Genomic DNA, 21,923 nt, shown 5'->3' with positions numbered 1-21,923 from the left:
TGGTGCAGCCAGTAGACCCTTCTATGTAAAGGCATCTTGTTATATGGAGAGGATTCAGGGAAATATCCATCATAATCAGGTTGCTATGGTCAAGGGGGCAAGTTATGTGGATAGAAGCATCTTGGTGCATTCTCCCGCAGATGCTGACCCACTCACGTGACAGAACTTTCCCCAGCACTGTATTCCAGTTGAACACCTTGTATTTTATGAAGAAAATACCAAACTCCCAGTGCAGCAGCAAGAAACACCATGAAAAGTGGAGGATGAACAAATTGCTACACAGTCTACACGGGGAGACAATTAGTCCCCAGTCGCCACAGTTAACCTACAAAGAGAGAAACCAGCACTGCTGCCTCATGTTCTTTGGAAACTAAGATGCCATGTCCTCCAGGTCACATAGATGCAGACCAAGCTTTGATGGTCTCATTAGAAAGAAGCTAAAAGACCTGAAAACAACATATATTTCAAGTGCCCAAACTCAAAGGCAGTTTCTCTGGAAGTCTTTAGGCCAGAAGAGCTCCATGTTTGTGGAGTGTTTACCATGTCCCTTACTTTTGGAAACTCCTCTACCACCTCCAAGGTTGTGAACTCCTGAGCATTTTCCATTGCATAAATGTATTCACAGATTTTCTAATTCTTCTCCTCTAATTGTGTCTTACTTGGGGCGAAGGTAATCTAAAGTCATTTTTCTGGATGAGAGTGAGAAGATTTTTGTGTAGCATATATTTACATACACATTGGATTCATTTTCAAAATTTCCATTCAAAATACTGAATCCCTGATACTAACCACTACCCTACTAGACTCTTAATACTAATCCTAATAAGAAGGAGTATAAAAACCCAAACAGAATAGAAATATAAGCAGTTCAACGGAGGCATGGTGTATTGTTGGACTTGCCTGTTGCATTATGTAGGCTAGGAGTTATAAATCTAGTCAATTTTCTGTTGAAATTGTTCTCCATGTATTTCTAAAGTTAACAAATATGTGAATTCCTGTCTCCCTTTCTCTGCAGACTATTCAGCACCTGTAATTTTATATGCACATATAGAATCCTACCTGGAATCACACGTACATTCTTGTGAGGTGGCTTACTTGGCAGATACAAATTGTTAGAATAGTTCACTCTTCATAAACGCTGTTGGAACTGAAAATTCAACCAATGGGTGAACGTCCTATTTGAACAACTTTATTCATAAATTCATGTTCAGTAAAATAAATATTTCTGATCTTTGGATGATATATATTTCATGGTCAATTTTGATTGGCATATACATTTCTACTTTTTAAAGTCTGTGTGTGTGTGTGTGGGTGTGTGTGTGTGTGTGTATGTATATATATATATATATATATATATATATATATATATATACTCTCCAGATTTTTCAAAATATGAAATATGTGTCTTATTATACACTCCCTAAATTAATTCATATTCATGTATGTGGATTTATAATCAACTTTTCACAAGATTATTCTCAGGAATACTCAAACACCTGAAACACATATTTGTTTTCTAGTACTGGGAACTATCTTCAGTGAATGGTGCATACAAATTTTTATATTTCTACAGTAACTTAGCAAGTCGAACATCAATGCAAATAGATTCCTATGGGACATGATGTGTTTTTTGAAATTCATTTTTATTCAACACTGGTACATTGCGATTTCTTAAGTTTATGCACATCATCGGATATATATTTCCTTGACAACTTCGCAAATTTATAGGCGTTTGTTTCATTTTCAATCACTTCCTGCTTCAGAACACATGTATTCCTCCATGTTTCTTGAATGGTCTTTTCACGAGACGTCTTTCCAAACACACTATTTTCGATTTCCCTACTCAATTTTGAAGCAAAGCTCACAACCCTTCATGATGAACCATAACCCTAATATTACCATTAGATGTATATTTGGTTTTAATGAATGTATGTATACCAATATAAGATTCACTGTATATTTTCATATATCAATTTAATCCATTATTTAAAGTTGTAACTAGTTATACTCTTTATTCACAGTATGGTCTATTCATGAATTATCTCTATACTCATAGACACAGGGTACACCTATTTGTACCCCCAGTACTAATGTATACATCTTCACATTTTTGCTCCCAGAAATTGTGGAAGAAATACTCATGTCACCTGATCTACATATACATGTTATCACAGTAATATTCTGGAAACAAAATGCAAAGGTCACACTTATGATTGTACCAAAGCCTAAATGGAAAGTGAGCATGGATTACTAAAAACATTTCTGTCCAGGTAGCTAATGCTCTCCAATGTCAATCCTATTGGTGAATATGTATTTGTTTCCTCCTAAATTTTATACTCAACCTCAAGCCTGTTGAAAATGTCTAATCTTATCACGCACTTTATACTTTGCCTGATATCGTAATGTCTCTATTGATATCTTCTTTCCTACATATTTTCTCAGTTTATCATTGTGACTGACTCTTCACATGTGCTGACATTTACATTCACTCTAACCGAATTGCTATTGCTAAAAAAAATTTTGTCCAAATCCTATAATCACTATTCTTTCTAAACTTACCCACACTCTTCCTATTCCTACCGACTATAGGTTTTTGACTGGATGTTATCTTCGACATTCAATCATCCAAGGTACAAGGTTCTATGCTGTTGTATATGGATTTAACTGAGACATCTCTGAAGAATGTAATTCAAAGCTAAGTATCCCAATCAAGGTTCCAATGCCCTTCTGGGCTTCAAAATCTTACCTAGATTTCAGTTTTCATACGTGTATTTTACCTATATATTCTTGTAAATATCGCACTTTCCCAATACCATTATTCATCACGCAGAATGATTCCTAATCCAAATCGAACCTGTTATTAACCCTAACCAAACACTCTTCCCTCAATCTAACTTTACAGAAGAGCAGGGACAGAGTTGGTCTTACAATACAGGAAGATATGGGATCTTCCACCTTCTGAGATCCTCAAAGTTCCAAGCAGAAGTGATCCCTGTAGAAGAGGTAGGCAGCTATGAAGGACCTGAGAGAGCAAAAGACATCTTCCATGGCAAACAACCTGGTCAGAATGAAGGGTTGTGTCTGAATCAGACACTCTCTTCTTAATGTAGATAAGATGGACCAAACCAGGCCTGTGTGGAGAGCTGTTCCCAGGTTCCTATGGTTGATATACCATTCTAACTTGTGAAACTGTCATAGAAAGCAGGGGTAGACTCCATCTCAGGGGAACCTTGGAAGCAACTGTTAAAACAAAGTGGTTCACAAGGCAGTAAACTCACTCAGTTCCTGAATGAAGCCACCTACCTCACTTCCTTGGTGAGGGAACTCCCTGACCTTGGGAACCAGAAAGACATGCATCAAAAGCCAGTCACAGTTCCATTCCCAGTGGGCTCTGTAGTTTGGAATAACCAAGGACAGAATAAGTCTTCCTTGGTTCCTACTGATTTGAGAATTGCCAAATGCCAGGATAGCTCTGAAAAGGGGCATTTCCTGAAAAAGCAGGTAGTTGTTCACCGCTGGCTCCTGACAACTTCACAGAGTTTGGCATGGAGACCAGATCTGAGACAGGACAGGCCTTTCGGGGGAACATAGTATGGCCCACCAGTCAGAGGACACTGCGGATAGTCACAGACCTACTTGAATGAAGGAGGTGCGTTTGTGGGTGTGTGTGTGATTTTGTGGTTTAGTCTCTTGTTCTGAGAATAGGTAGGAAAGGCGGTTTGTTTGGTTTGGAGTGGACTGTTTCTAGTAAGGCTTTTGACAAGGCGATTTTTTGCATGTCTGTGTATCCCACTATGTTAGTGGTTGTAGACTTTAGAAAAGAGAATGCATCAATTAATGTGTCCTGTCTAGTAAAAATCTTCCCAGCATTCACCCTGCCTAATTTTGAGTGGACTGCTGCTAGCCTTACAGATGGGCAACACCTACTATCTTCCTAAGTTCCTGATTTCTTCCTGAATTCTGGTTACTCTCAAGAATTGGCTCATGGTTTTGTGTCCAAGATATGTACCACCTCCAAGCTGAGTGACATGGGCATGTAGAGGATAGCTGAAGTGAATGGCGAGCATCTCAGAAAACTCTGATATCAGTGTGTCCAGGAAAGTCTCAGTGGAGAAACCCTGCTTTGGGCCTTTTACTTACCTATTGTTCTGTTGCCCTGAATGTCAGGAAGGTCTTTGCCTCAGGCTACACCTTTGTGAAGCCTGAAGAAAACAGTTTTCAAATGGAAATGAATGGGCATCACCTGTGGCTCTTTGCTTAATTGCTTTGCAAATAGATGTGTCGGAATCAGCCTCTTGGCCCTGTGTGAGGCTGTGTTGTAGATTCTCAGCACCTGATGGATCTAAAGAAAGATCCCATGTGTTCATCCAAAACCAAAATGGCAAAAAGATCAGTCATTGTGGATAAAGTCTCTTGCCTTCCTCTGTTAGGTTCCTGACCTCCATCAAGTGAGAATAGGGATCCTTTGGTCAAATGAGTTCTTCAAAGCCCTGGAGAGGCTAGCCCATAGGTACTTTGGTTTTCTCATGACTCCAAATCACATAAAGAATCTATACATGACAGTCAATAGGACTCAAATTGGAGAAGTAGAGCAGTATTAATGGCTGGCTTATTTGACCACTCCTGTTTCACAGAAAGGGTGTCCAGGCCACCCTGACTTTAGGCAAATGAGGGTCAAGAGAGCTTATTTTCGACAATGTCTTGGGGTGCGCCCCTCATGGAAACCTACAGCCAGAGGTTATAATGAGTGTCTATATGGAAGAAGATGAGGGCCATGTAGGAGTATTTTGGTTTCAATTGTGGTCATTTGTGTGGCTGATGGAAGAGATGCCTGGGTCCACCTGGGCTTGAACTCTGGTGTTATTCCCATTAGAGTCAGAGATCTAGAACTGACCTCAGAGAAGTATTGCCATGAATTGTGTTGGGATTTAAGGAGGCCACACATGAGAGTCGCCCTTGGAAACTGAGATCTAAGTCCAGGGTGGCATTTGACGGAGCACTGGGAATCTCCGCCAGGATATCACATAATTTTATTCTGAAAGATATTCTTCTACCACCTCCAAGGTTGTGAACTCCTGATCATTTTCCATTGCAGATATGTATTCACATATTTACTAACTCTTCTCCTCTTATTTTGTCTTACTTGGGGTGAAGATAATGTCGAGGTATTGTTCTAGATGTGAGTGGAAAGATTTTTGTGTAGTACATGAAATCGTGTTTGGATTTTAGGAGGCCACGCATGAGCGTCACATTTGGAAACTGAGTTCTAAGCCCAGGGTGACTTTCCACAGAGCACTCGAAATCTCAACCAAGATATCACATGATTTTTTCTTAAAAGACTTGGCAACCATACTTGAGAGTCAAAACACACATTGTCCTCACATTGTAGACCTCAATGGGCTTGGCTTCATGTGACCATTTGGTCCCTCTTTGGGAAGCCTTGCCTGTGAGAGTTCTCCAAAGTTTCATTGAAATGACCTTCCTCATCATTTAATGGTTCCTGAATAAATTGAAATCCACAGTGCCCCCAACTTCAACCTTGAAAAATGGCTAGACAAATACCATGAAATTTTTGAAATTCCCATGAACAGGTGGCACTGGAGAACCTTTGCATGTCCTGTTGCTGATCATGAGTATACTAGACAAGGCCTTGATTGAGTGGGATTCATAAAAATTATGTAGAAAAGATATGCCAATAAGTTGGAGCCTGCTGAATAGTGGGCGTAGAGCAGTGATGGGCAGGTGTGTGATGAAACATCTGTGGTGGGACCATGTGGATCTGCCATTGACTTCCAAATGGCTTGTGACTAACATGGTGCAGCCTGCCGACCCTTCTATGTAAAGGCATCTTGTTATATGGAGAGTTTTCAGGGCAATGTTCAGAATCAGGTTGCTGTGGTCAAGGGGACAAGCTATGTTGGATAGAAGCCTGGTTCGTGCATTCTCTGGAAGACCATGACCCACGACACGTGACAGAACTCCCTCCAGCACTGTGTGTCAGGTGAACTCAATGTATTTCATGAAGCAAATACCAACGTCCCAGTGAAACAGCAAGAAACAAGACGAAAAGTGGAGAATGAACAAATGGCTTCACAGTCTACATGGGGAGACACTTAGCCCCCAGTGGCCACAGTGTACCTACAAAGAGAGAACTCAGAACTGCTGCCTCAGGTTCATTGGAAAATAAGAAACCAATTCCTTCATGTCACATAGATGCAGACCCAGCTTTGATGGTCTCACTACAAAGGAAGCTAAAGCTCCTAACAACAACATATATTTCAAGTGCCCAACCTCAAAGGCAGTTTCTCAAGAAGTATTTATGCCAACAGAGCTCCATGTTTCTGGAGTGTTTACCCTCTCCCTTACTTTTGTAAAGTGCTCTACCACCTCCAAACTTGTGAAAACCAGAGTATATTCCACTACAGATATTCACATATTTTCACGTATTTTCTAACCTTTCTCCTCTAATTGTGTCTTACTTGGGGTGAAGGTAATGTCAAGGCATTGTTGTGGATAAGAGTTGGAAGATTTTTTTGTAGCACATATTTGCATACACATTGGATTCTTTTTCTAATTTTCCATTCAAAATACTGAATCCCTGACACTAAATCATACCCTACTAGACTCTGACTACTAATCCTAATATGATGGAGAAAAATAACCCAAGCAGAATAGAAATCCATGCAGTTCAGAGGAGGCATGGTGTATAGTTTGACTTGCCATTTGCATTATATAGGGTAGGAGTTATAAATCTAGTCAATTTTTTGTTGACATAGTTCTCCATGTGTTTTTATATTTAACAAATATGTGAATTCCTGTCTCCGTTTGTCTGTAGCCTTTTCATCACATGTATTTTTATATGCACATATAGAATCCTACCTGGTATCACATGTACATTCTTGTGAGGTGGCTGACTTGGCAGACACAAATCATGAGAAGAGATCATTCCTCCTAAACGCTGTTGGAACTGAAAATTCAACCTATGGGGGAGTTTCGTAATTGAACAACATTATACACAAATCCGTGTTCAGTAAATTAAATATTTTTGGATCTGTGGACGATATATATTTCAACATGAATTTCGCTTGGCATATATATTGCTACTTTTTATTTTCTCTGTGTGTATATTTGTGTGTGTGTGTGTGCGTGTATCTATATATAATATATATATATATATATATATATATATATATATATATATATATATACACTCTACAGATTTTTCAAATTTGAAATATATGTGTCTTCTTTTACACTCCCTAAATTCATTCATATTCATGTATGTGGATTTATAATCAACTTTTCACAAGATGATTCTCAGAAATATTCATGCACCTGAAATACATATTGGATTTCTAGTACTGACATCTAACATCAGTGAATGGTGCATACAAATCCTAATATTTCTACAGTAACTGACCCAGTTTAACATCAATCCAAGTAGATTTCTATGGGACATGATGTATATTTTTTGAGAGAGAGAGAGAGAGAGAGAGAGAGAGAGAGAATTTTTTATTATTTATTTTTTAGTTATCGGCAGACACAACATCTTTGTTTTGTATGTGGCGCTGAGAATCGAACCCGGGCCGCACGCATTGCAGGCGAGCGCGCTACCGCTTGAGCCACATCCTCAGCCCCATGATGTATATTTTGACGTTCATTTTCATTCAACACTGGTACATTACTATTTCTTCAGTTTCTTCACATCATAGAATGTGTATTTTATCCACAAGTTAGCAAAATCATGTGCATTTGTTTCACTTTCAATCACTTCCTACTTCAGAACACATGTATTCCTTTATGTTTCTTCACTGGTCTTTTCATGAGACTTCTTTCCAAACACATTATTTTCCATTTCCATACTAATTTTGAAGAAAAACTCACACACACTTCATGATAAAACATATTCCTAATGTTACCATTAGATGTATAACTCATTAAAATGAATGATTCTATATCAATATAAGACTTCTTATATATTTTCAGATATCAATTTAATGCATTATTTAAAGTGGAACCAGTTATATTATTTATTCACAGTACTGTCAATTCATTCATTACTTCTATATTCATAGACACAGGATACACCTCTTTGTTCCCCCAATACTAATTTATACGTCTTCAAAATATTGCTCCCAGAAATGGTGGAAGAAATACTCATGTCACCTGATGTAGATATACATTTTATCACAGTAATATTCTGAACACAAAATGTAAAAGTCACACTTATGATTGTACCAAAGGCTACATAGAAAGTGAACCTGGATTACTAAAAACATCCATGTCCAGGTTGCCTAATGCTCTCAAATGTCAATCCTATTTGTGACTACATATTTGTTTCTTCTTAAGATTATATATTGAAACTCAACCCTGTTGATAATGTCTAATCCAATCACTCACTTTATACTTTGCCTGATTTTGTAATGTCTCTATTGATATCTGCTTTCCTACATATTTTCCCAAGTTCATCATTGTGACTGACACTTCACATATGCTGACATTTACATTCACTCTCTAACCGAAACCCTATTGCTAAAGAACTATTGGTCCAAATCGTATACTCACTCTTCTTCCTAAACCTACCTACTATATTCCTAATCCTTCTGACTATACCTTTTTGACTTGATGTTCTCTTCTATATTCAATCATCCAAATAAAGGTCAGGCGAGCGTCGGAAGAAGAGACCACCAAAAGTCTATCTCATGCAGTAGCAAAGGGTTTATTGGGGGTCCAGAATGCTGGAGCTCAGAGCTCACTTGAATACAGCAGAGAGTCCTGAGAACAGCTTAAGCAGAGCTTATATACTTTCCTTTGAGAGCGCAGGGAGGGAAGTTTTTGATGTCTCATGGCGAATGGGCAGTTTGCGTGCAACCGGGTGAGGGAGTACATTCTGCAGTTTGGCAATTAGGGACAGCACATTCTGGGAACAAGATTGGCAAACATTTCTCAAGATTTCAACAGTGTTTTGTTTAGTGTACAGAAAAACAGGAAGTGACAAGTACATATTTTATTAAACTTTCATTCACCACGTCTTCTTCTGGCTACTTTTAATCATAAAGGTGATCATTGGGGGGTGTCACATTCTATGTCTGCTAGTGGGGTATTACCATAAGTTTAACTTGTCCAATTTGTGCTTGGAGAAAAGAAATTACATGGTTGAGCAAACAGGGTTTTCTAGTTAGCAATAATATGAGGATTATTATTGGACTGGCCAGGGTTGATAAATGCGTAGTTAACCAGGGGGACTGTGTGAACCAAGACTCAAACCACCCTTTTTGGGCCTCTGTCTCTCGTTGACGCTATTCAATTCATCTTTTTAATTTACTCATAGATTTTTTAACAACTCCAGTATTGTCGGCATACACACAATATTCTTCCATCAATGCAGAACAAAGGCTCTCTTTTCTCATGAAGTGGAGGTCCAAACCTCGACTGTTGTGTTAAACAACTTCACACAGAGAGGTTAAAGATTCCTGCGAAGCTGTGATGGAGGTTTCTAATATCTTTAAGTTTTGGTCTATTTCTGTTTCTATTTGGGTCATTTGTTTTGTCTCATGGACCAAGGCAGTGGTTCTTGTGCCCACCCCTTCAGCAACTCGTATTCCTAATAGGATGGCTAAAGTGAGGGATATATGTTCCCAGTGGAACCAGGTTTTATGCCCCCCTATATGATCTTCAAATGAACCTGCATCATGATAGAGCACTCTGGGAAACATCAGCACCATTACACAATTAATCACATCTGTTGACCATTTCATGAAAACATAAGCAATGTTTAAGTATATAGAATTATGCTGTTGTAGGGACAGACAAGGCAAGGCACCTAAGATAGTACCAAAGACAGGGAAACAGTCCTATTTGGTTGCAACCAGATTTAGGGGGCATTACTTCTGTTGCAATCAATTAATCCCCTGATACCCAAGTTTAGGTAGTTTCAGAATTTTGTATCCAACATGTAAGCGAAGGGGCTCAGAAGTTCACAGCCTGCAGAAGTTCACAAAAAGCAGTTTTTCTTTTGTTTTTTTTTCCTCTGTTCTGGGCAAGTTAACTTTTCAAGGACACCTGGGTGAGGAAGAGCTTTTTATTCCCTTTATTGTTTCCCACTGCCATCTGTTACCATGGAGCCCAGTTAGTATCTTCTTTATCTTACAATTGTAGCCATCTCTGTGAAGCCCCAGCTCAAGGCCAGAGGCCTTCTTCACATATTTTGTGAAAAACTAGTAAGGGGGTGTCTAGCTTAGTAGTGCTGATTTTTTTTTAGACAGTTGCCTAGTAGAACAGGGCAAAACGAAAAGAGGAAGTTTACCTACCTTGAACTCATTTATAGGGACTCTTTTTCTGAAAGTCCTAAAGTCAGCCATGGTGAAGATTTCTGGAGAAGGTCAGTTAAGACTTTTTTGTGGGCCTGGTACAGAGGGGGAAGACGGGGAACCCGTGGCTGTGAGCAGCTCCGTGTATCTGAGAATGAGGTAGGAGGGATGTAAAACAATAATGTGAAAGGGGTTTGGGATTTTCCTAGCAACAAAGCTTGAGCAGTAGAACAGGTAGAGCAGAGGGGAAGACGGGAGTTAGTATCCCAAAAACCCTGTGAGGGACTTTAAATTCTTAGTAACCTGTTTTCAGTGATGACAAAGCATCTTTAAAGGCCATTTTCATTATATCTTGGATAGGGGTCTGAGGGCTCACCTCAGCTGGTTTGAGCTTTGTGTTAGCTGGTAAGAGGACCTGGTGGGACCCGGTGCAGGGACTGACAGGAGAAGAGAGGAGTGAGGGAATTGTGGGGTAGCTCAGTACCTGCTCCCTCAGCAAGGGGGCAATGGTCTGAGAACCGGCAGATGTTCGGCCTTTGGTCTAGTAATTGGAGGGGAGAAATCAGGTTGCTGATGTGGGAATAACAGCAGAGAGTCTGGAGCAGAAGGCTGCGGGTGAGGATCGATTGGAGAAGCATTGTTCAGGATGTGAGCAAAGGAGGGAAAAGGCCTACACGTAGGGGAATCTCCTTTCACCCTTTTCAGCACTTGTAGAAGTTAAAAAGGTCAGGCAGAATTTGAGGATCTAGAGACCCCTCTGGGGGCCATCGGTTTTTGTTGTCTAATTGGTAATATGGCTAATTCTGTGTACAGAATTTGATAAGGAGTTTGGGTTCAATCAGGCAGTCCCTGTATGCTCACATCCCCATGACTTACAGAAGAAGTCGGCTTTCCCCCCACACAGTCATGACTGTTTGTGGCTTTGATAGTCCGCCGGGCAAACATAGTAATCTAGGCTAGCCCACCTGCATCTGGCTCGCGTGTCCCTACATCCATAACATTTGTTTCCATTATCTATGGTATGGAAGGGATTTAATGGAATTTTAGTGGGATTCTCTTCATCAGGGATATCCCAATAGGAAAGACCTATAGCCAGCTGACAAATGTCTGGGTGGAGAGATGGCCACCAGGTCCCTAAGTGGGCTGTATGCGAGATACACAATACTTCTTGTCCGGTAGTATTTGTGATCAGCCATTGCTGCTGAACCGGATGATGAGGGTTAGGATTACTGGTGGTCAAGGGGAGAGTCAAGGGGAGAGTATATCCACACGGCGAATACACAATTTGAAAGGGTTACCAGGCTTTTCCAGTTTCCAGCCAGAGTCTGGACAGGGCGCAGGCTTGAGATGAGAGGTATGGATCCAGGAAGTGATTCTGTCTACCTTTACTTCTGTAGGTGTAATAAAGACCACCTGCTATGGTCCTTTCCAGCGGGGTTCCAGGGATGACACCTGATGTCCACTTACATAGACAAAGTCTCTTACTTGATATTGATGTTGAGTCCCCTCGTCCCCAGGTTGGTAGGCAGTGGCCATCTGGTTTCACAGGTATCCCTGAGTTCTTTCAAGAGCTTTAAGTCTGTCAAGCAAGGGGGTGTCTAAGGGATCGTTAGGTCTTAGAGTTGGGGTTAGGTCCCTTACTGGAGGAGGGGGCCCCATAGAGAATTTCATAGGGGGTGAGGTTACACAAAGAAACAGAGGGAGTATTTCTTGCATGAAACAGTGCATAAAGCAGGAGCATAGTCCAATCTTTTTTGCCAGTCTGTAAGTTTAATTTTGTTATGGTCTCGATAATGTTTCTATTAATTCTTTCTACCTGTCCTAAACTCTGGTGTCGATAAGCACAATGTAACTTCCAATTAATCCCCAGGGTCCTGGCTAACCCCTGACCTACCTGGGCCACGAATGCCAGTCCATTATCAGACCCTATTACTTTAGGCAGGCCGTACATTGGGAAAATATCTTCCAGGATCTTCTTGACCACCATTTGCGCTGTTTCTTTTTTTTTTTTTTTTCTTTTTTCTTTTATTTTTTTCATTTTTATTTTTTTGATGGGGAAGGCTTCAATCTATCCTGAAAATGTATCTACAAAGACTTGGAGATATTTAAGTCCATAACTTGCTGGCTTAATTTCAGTAAAGTCAACTTCCCAGAATTGTCCTTGTCTGTTTCCTGCAGGAAGTTTGGAAGGGAAAGCATTAACCAATTGATGGACCCGACAGGCTTTTGTTACCCATTCAGTTATTACCTTTCACTATGAGTCAGTTAGTGGAAAACTCTGTTCTTGATACTTCAGTAATGAATGTAGTTTCTTTGAACCAAGGTTAGTGAGTTGATGTATATTTTCTACTGATATATTTAGAGCCATGACTAAAGGAGCTTTTACTGAAGGATTTAGAAATTCCACTTGGGAGCCTTCAGAACTAAAAGTTATTTTAGCCTGGAGCTTTGTGTGCAGATCTCTGCCCATCAATGTGGCCGGGCATTCATATATTACTAGGATGGAGTGATGGATTTTTCGTTTCCCCTGGTCCAAGGTCCTCTTAGTTGTCCAAGCCTGATGTTTACTGCCATTAGGCCCTTGAATTAGAGACCTTTTACTTGATAGAGGGCCCATTGGGGCCTTAAGGTTTGAGTATATTGCCCCTGTATCCATTTCAAAGTTTATTGGGGTCCCCTGACTTCAAAAATTACCCTGAGCTCAGGGAGAGGATCTGAGCCCCAACTTTCTTAGTCATTCTCCAGAGTCAGAATGTATGGCTGGTGTGGCTGTCTCTTTCTAGGGCATTCTTTAGCCCAGTGTCCTTTTTCTTTTCAGTAGGCCAATTGATCTGAGTCTAGGGGTGGCCTCTAGTGTGGGCCCAGGTATCCCTTCCGGTCTCCATGTTTCTTCATTTCTGGCCTATTTTTTGTTGTGACCAGGACCTTAGTCAATGCCTTAGTCTGTCTTTTATTTCTTTTATCCTCCCTTTGCTCCCTTCTCTTCCTCAGTTTCTCTCTTATAGTATACCTTCTCGGCTTCTCTGACTAAATCTCTCAAAGTCATATCTTGTAATCCATATAAGCATTGTAACTTTCTTTTAATATCCAGGGAAGCTTGCCCAATAAAGGCCATCGTGAAAGATGCCTTTTGATCCTCTGCCTGAGGATCGAAAGGAGTATATCTCCTATATGCCTCCATAATTCCCTCTAGAAACATAGAGGGAGATTCATCAGGTCTTTGAATAATCTCTCTTACCTTGGCCAAATTAGTTGGTCACCTAGCGGCCACTAAGATACCCGCTATTAGAGCCCGGTGATAAGTGGACAGTTGCTCCCTACCTTGAAAGGTGTTGGGGTCCCAGTTGTGTCGGTTCAAGGAAAAGCCAGCTTTGAATATGTTGGGAAGTTGTTGTCCGTCACCCATCTGGTCCAAGGATATTTTTTTCTAGCTTGCAGGAGGATTCTCATTTGTTCCTCTGTCATGAAGAGAGTCCCTAGGAGGTGTGGGCAGTCATCCCAAGTAGGCTGGTGTGAAAACATTAATGAGTCAACCAGACCTGAGAGCCGGGTGGGGTCTTCGGTAAAAGGAGGATTGTTATTCTTCAAGTTTTATAGGTCTGAAAAGGAGTAAGGCCAGTACTGGTAGGCTTGCATTATTACACCATTGCCATCGTCAATCATTGGCCCATAGGGACTGAGGTGGAGCATCACGGGAGTTCCAGGGTTTTCAATCATTTGCCGCTGGCGAGTTCCTTTAGCCCGGCCAGCTTCCTCCAGGGTAGGAGGGGCTGTGTGGGCTGCAGGGGAGTTATCTGGAGGGCGCTGGGCTGGCTTAGCTTCCTCCAATGGCGGAAAGGCTGAGTCAGCAGCAGGGAAATCACTTAGAGGGTGTTGGGGGTTGGGGTACAAGGGGAGGGGATAAAGAGGGGAAGGAGAGTCCAGTAGAGTCAAATCTTGTGACTGAGAGAAAACAGAGGGTAGAGGAGGAGAAAGAGCAGAGGGTTTGAGAGATCATGGGGGAAAGAGAAAGAGCAGGGGCACGGGTAAGAAAAGGCTTCACCAATGGAGGAGGAGATTTGCAGAGGTCCTGCCAAGTTAAGATATATGGCTGTTGATTTGGATGGCTAAGTGGCCCTGGCTGAAAGACTATATCTCTGACTTTTTAAATTAGCAGAATTACAAAGATCCTTCTAGGGGCCATCTGAATCCAAAGGTGGGCCATTCTGAGGCACAGAGAACCTGCCAGGTCCAGGGTTTTACTGAAAAAGAAAGATTCTGAGCCCTTAAGCAGACTTTGGTGCAGTGATCAAGGGTCAGAGACAGAGGCATTGAAGTGCTCTGTCCCATAATGAAAGATACACAAACAGTAAAAGCAACAACACATGACACAGAAAACACAAGACAATAAAGACAGAAAATGGACGTCCAATACTGAGACCAGGACTGAATAGCCAACAAAACCCGATAGGCTGGCAATACCGAGTCTGAAACAAAATATCAATGAATCAAAGAGACTATTGTTCCTCGATTTCCGGAGTCCTCTGTGGCGTCCCCCAGGGATGTGGCCTGTGGCTCTGTGACACAACTGTCAGCCACCCTCCGAAACAACTCATGCTCTTCATCGACAGCCATTTTGCCAAGCCCTAACCTGATACCTGCAACCAGATAGAATCACCTTACTTACCCTGAGAGGAGCCCTTTGGGGTCTCCTGTCTACCGCTGCCAGATCTCAGTGGAACCACCATATGTAAAGGTCAGGCGAGAATCAGGGAAAGAGACCACCAAGAGACTGTCTCATGCAAAAGCAAAGGGTTTATTGGGGGTCCAGCATGCTGGGCCTCAGAGCTCACTTGAATAGAGCAGAGAGCCCTGAGAACAGCTTAAGCAGAGCTTATATACTTTCCTTTGAGAGCGCAGGGAGGGAAGTTTATTGATGGGTCCGGGCGAGTGAGCGGTTTGCCTGCACCGGGTGAGGGAGTAAATACTGCAGTTTGGCAGTTGGGGACAGCACATTCTGGAAATAAGTTTAGCAAACAGTTGTCAAGATTTCAACAGTGTTTTTTTAAGCATACAGAAAAACAGGAAGTGACAAGTACTTATTTTATTAACCTTTCACTACGGACTATACTTTGCCAGATTTCCTAACGTCTTTATTGATATGTGCTTTCCTACATATTTTCCAGAGTTCATCATTGTTACTAACTCTTCACACGTGCTGACATTTACATTCACTGTATACCTGAAACCCTATAGCTAAAGAACTTTTGTTCCAAATCCTATACTCACTCTCCTTTCTAAACCTAACAAATATCTTCCTAATCTTAACGACTACCCCTTTTTGACTGGAAGTTCTGTTTGACAATCAATCATCCAAGGTACAAGGTCCTATGCCAGACCTGCCACTGACCGGCAGAAGCAGCCCTGGTGTCCGCGGGTGTGGTAGATATGTCTCACCAATTGGAGGAGGTGCAGAGCAGAGCCACCACCCGTGCCTGCAAGGTACGCAGACCTGCGACCGACAGGCAGAACAGGCCCTGCGGCCGGTCAGCGTGGTAGACAGATCACCCCAATTGGAGGAGTAGCACAGCCGCCGACCACACCATCAATGGAGACTTTTCCACTACACAAGAGCAATATAATTATATAGGGGGAAAATTTCGAAAACATAACAGTTTCACCAAGCAGAAAGTAACGCGAGCAGTATGAAAAGACAAGGAAAGAAAGGACCACAAGCAACGCAGGTTAACTCAACTTTAGAAGAGGTAGTAGCTGCAGCAGATGGAATGTCAGCTAAAGAATTAAGGATATACATGCTTCAGATGATCTGGAGTCTCAAGGAAGACATTAGACAGCAAAATCATACAATGAAAGATCACTTTGACAATGAATTACATAAAAAATCAAGTAGCCAAAGATCAACTATACAAGGAGATAGAGGTTATAAAAAACAAACAAACAGAAATCCTAGAAATGCAGGAAGCAATGAACCAACTTAAAAACTCAATTGAGAATACTACCAACAGAGTAGAAAACTTAGAAGATAGAACATCAGACAATGAAGACAAAGTATTTCAACTTGAAAAGAATATAGACAGAATAGCAAGACTGTTAAGAAACCATGAGCAGAACATCCAAAAAATATGGGAAAACATAAAGAGACCAAAGTTAAGAGTCATTGGGATACAGGAAGGTATAGAGGTCCAAACCAAAGGAATGAGCAAACTATTCAATGAAATAATAAGAGAAAACTTCCCAGACTTGAAAAATGAGACAGAATCCCAAATCCTAGAAGCCTACAGGATGCTGAATGTGCAAAATCATAAGAGATCCACACCTAGACACATTATAATGATGATGCCCCACATACAGAATAAAGAGAGAATTTTAAAAACTACAAGAGAAAGGAAGCAGATTACATTTAGGGGTAAACCAATCAGGATAACAGCTGACCATTCAACACAGACTCTGAAAGCTAGACAATCCTGGAAAAACATATTTCAAACACAGAAAAAAAATTCCAATCAAGAATCATATATCCAGCGAAATTAAGCTTCAGGATGAAAGATGAAATTAAAACCTTCCATGATAAACAAAAGTTAAAAAAATTTGCAGCTAGAAAACCATCTCTTCAAAACATCCTTGGCAAAACAATACAGGAATAGAAAATGGAAAATAAAAATGAAAACCAACAGTGGGAGGTAGGACAGTAAAGGGGGGAAAATAATCAAGGAGGAAAACAAACCATGTTTAGTAACATAAATAAACAAATATGGCTGGAAGAACAACACATATCTCAATAATACCCCTAAATGTTAATGGCTTAAGCTCACCAATTAAGAGACACAGGCTACTAGAATGGATCACAAAACAAGAACCAACAATATGCCGCCTAAATGAGACACGTTTGTTAGGAAAAGACATACATAGACTGAAGGTGCAAGGTTGGAAAAATCATATCAGTCATATGGACTTCTGAAACAAGCAGGAGTGTCCAAACTCATATCAAATAAAATAGATTTCGAGCCAAAGTTAATCAAAAGGGATAAAGAAGGACACTACATACTGCTCAAGGAAACCATACACCAACAAGACATAACAATCATAAATATATATGCCCCAAACACTGGTGAAGCTATGTTGATCAAACAAACTCTTCTCAATTTCAAGAGTCTAATAGACCACCATACAATAATCATGGGAGACTTCAACACACCTCTCTCACCACTGGACAGATCTTCCAAACAAAATTTGAAAAAGGAAACTATAGAACTCAATAACACAATTAATAACCTAGACTTAATTGACATATATAGAATATACCACCCAACATCAAGCAGTTACACTTTTTTCTCAGCAGCACATGGATTCTTCTCAAAAATATATCATATATTATGTCACAGGGCAACACTTAGACAATATAAAGGAGTAGAGATAATACCAGGCATCTTATCTGATCATAATGGAATGAAACTAAAATCAACGATAAATGAAAAAAGAAAAAATCATTCATCACTTGGAGAATTAACAATAGGTTACTGAATGATCAATGGGTTATAGAAGATCAAGGAGGAAATTAAAAAATTCTTAGAGATAAATGAAAACACAGACAGAACATATCGGAACCAATGGGACACATTGAAAGCAGTTCTAAAAGGAAAATTCAATGCTTGGAGTTAATTCCTTAGAAAAAGGAAAAAACAACAAATAAATGTTCTCATACTTTATCTCAAAATCCTAGAAAAAGAAGAGCAAAACAACAGCAAAAGAAGTAGAAGTCAAGAAATAATCAAAATCAGAGCTGAAATTAATGAAATTGAAACAAAAGAAACAATTGAAAAAATTGACAAAACTAAAAGTTGGTTCATTGAAAAAATAAATAAATTTGACAGACCCTTAGCCATGCTAGCGAAGAGCAGAAGAGAGAGAACTGAAATTACTAGCATACGGGATTAAAAAGGCAATATCACAAGAGACAATTCAGAAATACAGAAGATAATCAGAAATTATTTTGAATTCTTATACTCCAATAAAATAGTAGAAGTGAAGACATCGATAAATTTCTTAAGTCATATGATCTGCCCAGATTGAGACAGGAGGATATACACAACCTAAACAGACCAATATCAATTGAGGAAATAGAAGAAACCATCAAAAAACTATCAACTAAGAAAAGCCCAGGACCGTATGGGTATAGAGCAGAGTTTTACAAAACCTTTAAAGAGGAACTAATACCAATACTTTTCAAGCTATTTCAGGAAAAATGCAAAAATCCTAAATAAAATTCTGCCGAATAGGATATGAAAACATATCAAAAAAATTGTGCACCATGATCAAGGGATGCAAGGCTTGTTCAATATACGGAAATCAATAAATGTTATTCATCACATCAATAGACTTAAAAATAAGAACCATATGATCATCTCGATAGAGGCAGAAAAAGCATTCAACAAAGTACAGCATCCCTTTATGTTCAAAACTCTAGAAAAACTAGCGATAACAGGAACACACCTCAATATTGTAAAAGCAATCTATTCTAAGCCTCAGGCTGGGATCGTTCTGAATGGAGAAAAATTGAAGGCATTCCCTCTAAAATCTGGAACAAGACAGGGATGCCCTCTCTCACCACTTCTGTTCAACATAGTTCTCGAAACACTGGCCAGAGCAATTAGAAGGACAAAAGAAATTAAAGGCATAAAATTAGGAAAAGAAGAACTTAAATTATCACTATTTGCAGATAACATGATTCTATGCCTAGCAGACCCAAAAGGGTCTACAAACGAACTATTAGAGCTAATTAATAAATTCAGAAAAGTGGCAGGATAGAAAATCGACATGCATAATTCAAAGGCATTTCTGTATATCAGCGAAAAATCCTCTGAAATGGAAATGAGGACAACCACCCCATTCACAATATCCTCAAAAAAAAAAAAATACTTGGGAATCAACCTAAAAAAAGAGGTGAAATATTATACCATGAAAACTACAGAACCCTAAAGAGAGAAATAGAAGAAGATCTTAGAAGTTGGAAAAATATACCCTGTTAATGGATAGGCAGAACTAACATCATCAAAATGGAGATATTACCAAAAGTTCTCTAAAGGTTTAATGCAATGCCAATCAAAATCCCAACGGCATTTCTTGTAGAAATAGAGAAAGCAATCATGAAATTCAAATGGAAAAATTAATGACCCAGAAGAGCACAAACAATGCTAAGCAGGAAGTGTGAATCAGGTGGTATAGTGATACCAGACTTCAAACTATACAACAGAGCAATTGTAACAAAAACAGCATGGTACTGGTACCAAAACAGGCGGGTGTACCAATTGTACAAAATAGAGGACACAGAAACCAATCCACAAAACTACAATTATCTTATATTTGATAAAGAGGCTAAAAGCATGCAATGAAAAAAGGATAGCATCTTCAACAAATGGTACTGGAAAAACTGGAAATCCATATGCAACAAAATGAAACTGAATCATTTTCTCTCGCCATGCACAAAAGTTAACTCAAAATGGATCAAGAAGCTTGATATCAAATCAGAGACACGGCGTCTGATAGAAGAAAAATTTGGCTATGATCTACATACTGTGGGGTCGGGCTCCAAATTCCTCAATAGGACACCCATAGCACAACAGTTAATAACTATAATCAACAAATGGGACTTACTCAAACTAAAAATTTTTTCTCAGCAAAAGAAACAATAAGACATGTAAATAGGGAGCCTACATCCTGGGAACTAATCTTTACTCCTCACACTTCAGATAGAGCCATAATATCCAGAGTATACCAAGAATTCAAAAATTGGACAATAAGATAACAAATAACCCATTCAACTAATGGGCCAAGGACCTGAAGAGTCACTTTTCATATGAGGACATACAACCGATCAACAAGTACATGAAAAAATGCTCACCATCTCTAGCAGTCAGAGAAATGCAAATAAAAACCAACCTAAGATACCATCTCACTCCAGTAAGATTGGCAGCAATAATGAAGTCAAACAACAACAAGTGCTGGCGAGGATGTGGGGAAAAGAGTACACTTGTACATTGCTGGTGGGACTGCAAATTGGTGCAGCCAATTTGGAAAGCATTATGTAGATTTCTTGGAAAGCTGGGAATGGAACCACCATTTAACCCAGCTATTCCCCTTCTCGGTCTATTCTCTAAAAACCTAAAAAGAACATGCTACAGGGACCCTGCTACATCGATGTTCATAGCAGCACAATTCACAATAGCAAGACTGTGTAACCAACTTATATTTCCTTCAATAGATGAATGGATAAAAAATGTGGCATTTATACACAATGGAGTATTATTCTGCATTTAAAAATGACAAAATCATATAATTTGCAGGGAAATAGATGGCATTAGAGCATATTATGCTAAGTGAAGCTAGCAAAACCCTAAAAACAAATGCCAAATGTCTTCTTTGATATAAGGAGAGTAACTAAGAACAGAGTAGAGACTAAGAGCTTGAGAAGATTAACATTAAACAGGGAATAGAGGAGGGAATGATAGGGAGAGAGAAGCGAAATTGCATGGAAATAGAAGGAGACCCTCAGGGTTAACAAAATTACATACAAGAGGAAGTGAGGGGAAAGGGAAAAATAATACAAGGGGGACAAATGAATTACAGTAGAGGGGTAGAGAAAGAAGAGAGGAGGGGAGGGGTGGGGAGGGGGGAGGGTAGAGGTTAGGAAAAGCAGCAAAATACAACAGACACTAGTATGGCAATATGTAAATCAATGGATGTGTAACTGATGTGATTCTGCAATCTGTATACAGGGAAAAAATGGGAGTTCATTACCCACTTGAATCAAAGTGTGGAGTATGATATATCAAGAACTATGTAATGTTTTGATCAACCATCAATAAAAATTAAAAAAAAGAAAACTAACTTTGGTGAATGGTGCACACGAATCCTAATATTTCTACTGTAACTGACCCAGTTTAACATCAATGCATGTAGATTCCTATAGGACATGATGTGTATTTTGATGTTCATTTTTATTCAACACTAATACATTACTATTTCTTCAGTTTATTCATATCATATTATAATATTTCATCCACAAGTTAGCAAATTTATCGTCGTTTTTTTCAATTTCAATCACTTCCTGCTTCAGAACTGATGAATTCCTCGGTGTTCCTTGACTGGCCTTTTCATGAGACTTCTTTCCAAACACATTATTTTCGATTTCCATAATCACTTTTGAAGCAAAACTCACACAAACTTCATGATAAATTGTACCCTAATATTAACATTAGGTGTATAACTGGTTGTCATGAATGATTGCATATCAATATAAGATTTCTTATATATTTTCAGATATCAATTCAATCCATTATTTAAAGTGGAACAAGTTATATTATTTATTGAAATTAAGGTCTATTCATGCATTATCTGTATATTCATTGAAACAGAGTACACCTCTTTTTACCCCCAATGCTAATTTATACGTATTCAAAATACTGCTCCTAGAAATGGTGGAAGAAATAATCATGTCATCTGATCCACATATACATTTTATCACAGTAATATTCTGGAAACAAAATGCAAAGGTCCCACTTAGGATTGTACCAAAGCCTAAATGGAAAGTGAACATGGATTACTAACAACATCCAT

This window comes from Callospermophilus lateralis, chromosome 16, assembly GCF_048772815.1.
Source record: "Callospermophilus lateralis isolate mCalLat2 chromosome 16, mCalLat2.hap1, whole genome shotgun sequence".
Classification (NCBI taxonomy): domain Eukaryota; kingdom Metazoa; phylum Chordata; class Mammalia; order Rodentia; family Sciuridae; genus Callospermophilus; species Callospermophilus lateralis.
This window is presented reverse-complemented; position numbering follows the sequence as displayed.